This window comes from Euprymna scolopes, chromosome 33, assembly GCF_053919585.1.
Source record: "Euprymna scolopes isolate OS-2025 chromosome 33, ASM5391958v1, whole genome shotgun sequence".
NCBI classification, from domain to species: domain Eukaryota; kingdom Metazoa; phylum Mollusca; class Cephalopoda; order Sepiida; family Sepiolidae; genus Euprymna; species Euprymna scolopes.
Window position 1 is genome coordinate 3260686 of NC_136514.1, and position 9223 is coordinate 3269908.

The window sequence follows — 9223 nt, forward strand, 5'->3', positions numbered from 1 at the left end:
CTAATGACTCTGGATCAAATTCAATGCAAACGTGAAATATTTGAATTTTCAAATTAGAGATTATGCTAATATATCGCCCATATTTTTTCATTGAAAGTCACCATTTATCAAGGCTCTAAAGGCACTCGAGAATAAAGGTTAATGAATGTAAAGTGATTGTGTAGTAACTGTTAATGGTGTAAATTTGGTTGAATTTTAGAATGCTATTTATGGGGACGGCTCAACAAAAACTTGTTTACATTGAATTTGAAGGCTACCATGTTGTATTCAATCGGGAAGCAGGCCAATGGAACAGTGTTGTACATGCGGGTAGTTCTGGGGAAGAAACTTTGTTCATGGAATCTGCGTTTAGATTATAGCACAGTTAGAGAGTTGATGAAATGGTATATAGTGGTTGTAGCTAGTCAAGTGTTTTGTTAGAGTTTGGCAAGGGGGGCCATAGATTGGAGTTAGGTTGCCGTTACATATCAACACTCGTGATATATACGTTCTATGCGGACAGTCGCAAAGAAACAATGACAAAGAAAGAATTCGACTCATTTTTTCTGTTGAAACAACACACATTTATTTACATGTACTTCCAAAATAACGCCTCATTTCTTGTTTAAAAGTCTTTTCGCACTCCATGTAGTACTTTGTTTTTGTTCGGCTATGTTAGAACGCGTTTTTCCTTGTCGTTCTCGAGCCACGTGTGTAACACGTCTACTCCTGTCCTTCTCGGCCAAGTTTTTCCTTTTTTTATATAATCTTTTCTTTCTTCCTTCCTCGCTGTAACGTCATCTCTCATAGGGCTCTGTCATTAGCATACGTTGGCTGTCGCTGCTGCTGCCATACGCGCGTCCGCGATCTGTTACAATAAACTCCTTTTAAATGCCCCAAGGAACTGAAATTTGAAGAATATTTACTTCTTGATGTGCAACATCTATTAATACAATTCAACCTAAATCAGAGGCATCTAAAATTTTCACTCTGGATACACGAAAACTTATGTATGTATTCATATATTCGTGACTAATAATGTAATGCAAACCCCCAACAAAAAAGATATATTCATTTACAAGAAATGCTGTTTTCAGAAATAGACATCACTTCACGAAAGTTTTCTTCTTTTTCGTAGTCAAGAGTAATGGAATGTGCTCTGATGAACTCCTTACACTTGTGCGCCCACGTACGTATCTCTGACAAACTCGCTTAGCAACAAAATCACACCCCTTCACTGTTGATGCCCCTAATTGCCAGAAAGCTTTCTACTTTAATAGTTTCTTCCCTCGAACAGCTATACTTTGGAATTCCCTTCCAGCTGCCTGCTTTCCTGGTTGTACTGATATGCAGAAGTTTAAATGTAACGTAAACTAACATCTTGTTAATCTTTCCTAGGCATGGTCCCAAATAGCAGCCCCTTATGTTCAGATGGCAATATACCTTGTTAGGAGTGAACGCGAGTAAAAAAAAAAGTATTCTCTTTTAATTGTCTATAATACATTTAGAGAGAAGACAGTGTTACAAATTTTCTTGGATTTACTCCACTTACCCTTGATAATACTGAGTGGTTAGCAAACCGATATCAAGCATCATTTTATAGTCGACCGAACATTGAAACCCGGTTAAAATTATTTCCCCGGGCGAAATTCTGGAGAGGTATTTACAACTTTAGTCCTCTTCAGAAAATAATGGAAATTATATTTAAAGTTGAACAAGTACTTTTATTTTTTTCATCTTCTTTTTTTCCGGAACATATTCGGCACAGTGACGTGCAGCGTAATTTCTCAGAGCGGATGCTCAAGGGGAAAAACGGCAAATCTATAGTAATGGTGGGCCACAGATCTATAATACATTCATCTGAAAAGGGTACTTTTAAAGCAGGAGTGCAGTGAGCAGGTGTTTAGGCACCTCTAACACCCCCCCTCTGCATCTCCATGGCAGGGCACTATAAATAATAACTAAGAAATATATTTTCACTGGTAAAAGGTAGAAGAAAGGAGACGTGTCATATACGCTCGTCATATATATATATATATATATATATATATATATATATATATATATATATATATATATATATATATATATATACTTCAGAATAATTTTTTATTTAACAATCAGTTGGTATGGAAACCTGTGATTATAAGATTTACAAAATATTACTGGCGGTAATATTCTATCAGTTATCCCATCTAAATAAAAATTGCTCGATATGCAAGATAGAGCAAATATATTAAATTGTGATTCAATGAATTTCAAAAAACCCTTATTTTAATGAAGTGGTTGAGTTTCATATCAAAGATTTTTATTATTCTAAGTAAGACAAAGAATACTTTAGAAAATTAATCTGCTTAACCTATAGGGTTTCGATGTCTACCATCTCATCAGAGGAGAGAAAATATTAGCAAATATGTATAAAGGTATGTACCCTATTTGCTAAAGTCAGTGAGACATGGATTTTACCACGCAATCTGGATCTACAATTTTCATATCCTTTTCTTCAAATCCTCTTGCTACAGGACTTCTGATTAATTAATTATTTTGACTTTGACTTTCCATGCAAATAGGGTGCATACCTTTATAAGTATTTGCTAATATTTTCTCTTCTCTGGTGACATCGAAACCATATAGGTTAAGCAGATTAATTTTCTAAAGTATTTTCTGTCTTGCTTACAATAATAAAAATCTTTGATATGAAACTCAACCACTTCATTTCAATAAGGGTTTTTTGAAATTCATTAAATCACAATTTTATATATATATATATATATATATATATATATATATATATATATATATATATATATATATATATATGATATTTACGGAATTAATAATCCAACATCTAATGTAAGGAAAAATGAAAATACAAATGGTTTATAAGTTCATCGACGTTTCATCTTTATTGTACAAAGATTTTTTCAAGATGACGTATTTGAAAAGCAAAACACATGGCAGTTAAACATATTTTGAGAAAAATATATACGTTGAAATTCGAAATATGTGGTGCGTTTATGACGGGGAATAAATGGTTACTTTTTTTTTGTTTTATACATAATAGTGCTATAAAAAAGAATGTTGATGTTATGGAATAAACAATAAAGAATTAGAATAATAAAAACAAAACGCCGAGGAATAGAATCAATCGTCGGTTTTCTGTTTCATATATATTTATATATATATATATATATATATATATATATATATATATATATATATATATATATATATATATACAACCGTTGCTAAAGACCATAGAAAGCTTCCGTTAGCTCTTTTTTTATTTTCTTCAATTTTTTTGTGAACTTTTAATGTGTGGTTTGAAAGAATTGATATAAGTTTCGAGTGTCGTTCGAATTTGACCTTGGTATTGTTTTTGTCTTCTGAAGAAGACAAATTCAGGAGGGTTGTGTGAGTATTAGTGCGAGTAGGGCTGGTAGGTTTTCATATATAGTAGTAGCGGGGAAATCTGTTGGTTACGTTGATTATACAACGACTACCCTGTCTCGTCGTCTTACAATGCATAATATAGAGAATAATGCAATATTACACGATTTACAAAAAAAAAAAAACTGCCCCTCTTCCGAAGTTAGAGAAATCCTTGTCAGTAATAGACAAATAATACACCACAAAACCAACATTAAGAAGTTAAAAATACTTGAAGTTATATACATTAAAACGCAAAAAACTTCCCTTGATCAAATCACATTCTAATCCAGTCAAGACACACCAAAATGTCTATCGTAACCACTCCCCTCCCCCTGCTTGACTCAGCTCTGACCACAAAACTGGGAATCCTCTTTTCTCCTACACTAGGCAATTACAGCTCGCACGCATTCCTCGCTGCTATTATATACAAAAACCTACCAGCACCACTCTCACGAATACTCACACAGCCTTTCTGAGGCTCCTTGAAAGAGGAAAAGCAACAGTGCGGCCAACTTCAAACAACACACGGAGCTTATATCAATTCTTTCGATCCATACACTAGAAAGATCATCAAAAAAAGATTGAAAAATATAAAAGGTCTACTCAAATGGAAGCTCACTGTTGCCATTCACAAGGTTTGTTCAAATGCAAGAATGCTGCCACAGTGCACACAATGTATATATGTATATATTTACAAATATATTATCATTTTATAGTACGACATCCACTTATGCTTCATGCACATACTTAGAATCGAGCTATGAGAAAAAAAAACAATAGAGAAATGTGTGACGCTCTCCCCTATATTTTTATGTTTGGTTAAACATCTGAAAAGAAGTATAAATATAATTTATTTTATTATAAGGTCGGGAGATTAAAATATATTTATATGTGGGTCATAAGTTTCTGTATTGTTTTAGGAGTATTTCTCGTTGATGGAATATATATATATATATATATATATATATATATATAATTATTTCCAACGCCGCAGCCCACAAGAGCCATGAACGCCAACAAACCGGAAGTCCAAGACTCGAGTTTCGCCCTCATTTGGGCTCATCAGTTAGATATATCCGAGCCGCTTGCATGCGAGGCAAGCACTCTGCCACCTGAGCAAACGCCCCGCACACAAAAAATTCAATTAACTAACACAGATCAGGAAAACAAAGTAAGTCCACTCCACAGCCGGATTTCGCCGCAGTTGGCTTGATATGTGTTAGTTAATACAATTTCTTGCATGGCGTTTGCTCAGTTGGCAGAGTGCTTGCCTCGCATGCAAGAGGCACAGGTTCGGATATGTCTAATTGATGAACCCAAATGAGGGCGAATCTCGAAACTTGGATTTCCGGTTTGATGGCTGTCATGACTCTTGTGGGCGGCGCTGTTGTTTGGCTGTGGAAATAATTATATAATCTCTCACATTCAGAATATATATATATATATATATATATATATATATATATATATATATTCTGAATGTGAGAAATTATTTACTGAAACATGTATGCACATATGCAAACAATAATATTTGTATAATTGCTAGTCCGGTCTTTTCCCATTGCTCTCAGCTTTTCAAACTTCCATCTACATATATATACCTATTTACTATGCCTCCCCACGGGACAGAGTTAGACACCAGGGTCGTTTTTTAACGTGGAGAAAAGGTACAAAAATAAAAATTGTCTCAGTCGTGGAGGATTTCTCCTCCACCGAAAGAGAACAAGAAATAGAAGTGCAGCATCTGAAGAACAGATACTACACTTTGATCTTGTCCTGTGTGTGTGTGTGTGAATAGTCATCCACATACAGTACTATTTTGCCAGGATCGAAACCCAACCGCCCAAACGACAGTCAAAGCTTCTCACCATTACGCTATGAAGGTAGTGAATTAACGATATTTTGACATTGCCCAAACGCCTAAGCTCGATTTGTTTACATAAAAAGCATCGCTTAATACGCTGATGGCAGTTTGTATATGACTTCCCAATATGTTCAACCTAAGAAAGGGAGCAGTATAGTCTGTTTATTATACAAATATAGTGCGTACATGTTTCATGTATATATAAGTAAATAGTAGTTTGCTTGAAGCATTGCGGATGAAGAAATGTGTGGAAGTTTTAAAAGCCGAGAGCAATGCGGAACGACCAGAACAACAAGAGGGGAAAGAAAGGACAAACAAATGATATATGAATTAATAATTAGACATTTCTCAACTCGTTTGTTTGTTTGTTTGTTTGTCTTTCCTTACTTTCTTTTTGCTGTTCCGATCTTTCTACGTTGATCTCGGCTTTCCAAATTTCCATATATATAATAAAGGTATTCAGGAGATAAAACCCATGAATTAAAACGAGGTTTATTAAGAGTGTTCAATAAAAAAGAGCAATATATATATATATATATATATATATATATATATATATATATATATATATATATATATATATGTATATATAATCTGTTTATTATACAAATATTATTGGTTACATATGTGCATACATGTTTCAGTGAAGTCCTATTTAAAAAAAAACACCTCGTCAGACCAAGGAAGGAGACGTTATTAAAACTAGAATCACAGTTCAATTAGTTTTGTATATAAAAAGAGGCGTGTATAAGATATAAATGTGGACAGTAGAAGTTTTACTTGGTGTGTTTGTGGGGGGGGGGGTATACACCCGCACTTTTCCTTCAAAGTATAGTCCACACCCGGAGATTGTTTCTACAAAATGAATATTCCTGTTTCAATAAAGTTTTCTTCCTTGGTCTGGCGAAGTCGGCCTTTTTAAATAGGAACTCCACTGAAACATGTATGCACATATGTAACCAATAATGTTTGTATAATAAACAGACTATATACCAGCTCTGTCCTACATTGAGCACTCTTTAATAATCGCGCGGGTTTCATTAGATTTTTACCTAGGAAACTAATCTATACAATAATTACACACACACACAAAATATATATATATATATATATATATATATATATATATATATATATATATATATATATATATATATGTATGTATATATATTAGTGTTGGGACGATTAATCAGAATCGGAATCGGGAATCGGAATCGGGAATCAGAAAAATCGGAACTTTTATGAGTATCGAAATCGGAAAAAAAATGTGCCTATTTTCCGATGCCAAAAACGATTCTTTTAATTGTCTTTTTTATTCGATTTTGTTTAAAGTAAATTCTTCGGCAGTTGGTACTAATGTAAAATATTCATTGATTTTAAAATAAAATCGATATATAATCATTGATTTTAAAATAAAATCGATATATAATTATTGATTTTAAAATAAAATCGATATATAATTATTGATTTTAAAATAAAATCGATATATAATCATTGATTTTAAAATAAAATCGATATATAATCATTGATTTTAAAATAAAATCGATATATAATTATTGATTTTAAAATAAAATCGATATATAATTATTGATTTTAAAATAAAATCGATATATAATTATTGATTTTAAAATAAAATCGATATATAATTATTGATTTTAAAATAAAATCGATATATAATTATTGATTTTAAAATAAAATCGATATATAATCATTGATTTTAAAATAAAATCGATATATAATTATTGATTTTAAAATAAAATCGATATATAATCATTGATTTTAAAATAAAATCGATATATAATTATTGATTTTAAAATAAAATCGATATATAATTATTGATTTTAAAATAAAATCGATATATAATCATTGATTTTAAAATAAAATCGATATATAATTATTGATTTTAAAATAAAATCGATATATAATCATTGATTTTAAAATAAAATCGATATATAATTATTGATTTTAAAATAAAATCGATATATAATTATTGATTTTAAAATAAAATCGATATATAATTATTGATTTTAAAATAAAATCGATATATAATTATTGATTTTAAAATAAAATCGATATATAATCATTGATTTTAAAATAAAATCGATATATAATTATTGATTTTAAAATAAAATCGATATATAATCATTGATTTTAAAATAAAATCGATATATAATTATTGATTTTAAAATAAAATCGATATATAATTATTGATTTTAAAATAAAATCGATATATAATTATTGATTTTAAAATAAAATCGATATATAATTATTGATTTTAAAATAAAATCGATATATAATCATTGATTTTAAAATAAAATCGATATATAATTATTGATTTTAAAATAAAATCGATATATAATTATTGATTTTAAAATAAAATCGATATATAATTATTGATTTTAAAATAAAATCGATATATAATCATTGATTTTAAAATAAAATCGATATATAATTATTGATTTTAAAATAAAATCGATATATAATCATTGATTTTAAAATAAAATCGATATATAATTATTGATTTTAAAATAAAATCGATATATAATTATTGATTTTAAAATAAAATCGATATATAATTATTGATTTTAAAATAAAATCGATATATAATTATTGATTTTAAAATAAAATCGATATATAATTATTGATTTTAAAATAAAATCGATATATAATCATTGATTTTAAAATAAAATCGATATATAATTATTGATTTTAAAATAAAATCGATATATAATTATTGATTTTAAAATAAAATCGATATATAATTATTGATTTTAAAATAAAATCGATATATAATTATTGATTTTAAAATAAAATCGATATATAATCATTGATTTTAAAATAAAATCGATATATAATTATTGATTTTAAAATAAAATCGATATATAATTATTGATTTTAAAATAAAATCGATATATAATTATTGATTTTAAAATAAAATCGATATATAATCATTGGTTTTTAAATAAAATCGATATATAATTATTGATTTTAAAATAAAATCGATATATAATCATTGATTTTAAAATAAAATCGATATATAATTATTGATTTTAAAATAAAATCGATATATAATTATTGATTTTAAAATAAAATCGATATATAATTATTGATTTTAAAATAAAATCGATATATAATTATTGATTTTAAAATAAAATCGATATATAATCATTGATTTTAAAATAAAATCGATATATAATTATTGATTTTAAAATAAAATCGATATATAATCATTGATTTTAAAATAAAATCGATATATAATTATTGATTTTAAAATAAAATCGATATATAATCATTGATTTTAAAATAAAATCGATATATAATTATTGATTTTAAAATAAAATCGATATATAATTATTGATTTTAAAATAAAATCGATATATAATTATTGATTTTAAAATAAAATCGATATATAATTATTGATTTTAAAATAAAATCGATATATAATCATTGATTTTAAAATAAAATCGATATATAATTATTGATTTTAAAATAAAATCGATATATAATCATTGATTTTAAAATAAAATCGATATATAATTATTGATTTTAAAATAAAATCGATATATAATTATTGATTTTAAAATAAAATCGATATATAATCATTGATTTTAAAATAAAATCGATATATAATTATTGATTTTAAAATAAAATCGATATATAATCATTGATTTTAAAATAAAATCGATATATAATTATTGATTTTAAAATAAAATCGATATATAATTATTGATTTTAAAATAAAATCGATATATAATTATTGATTTTAAAATAAAATCGATATATAATTATTGATTTTAAAATAAAATCGATATATAATTATTGATTTTAAAATAAAATCGATATATAATTATTGATTTTAAAATAAAATCGATATATAATCATTGATTTTAAAATAAAATCGATATATAATTATTGATTTTAAAATAAAATCGATATATAATTATTGAT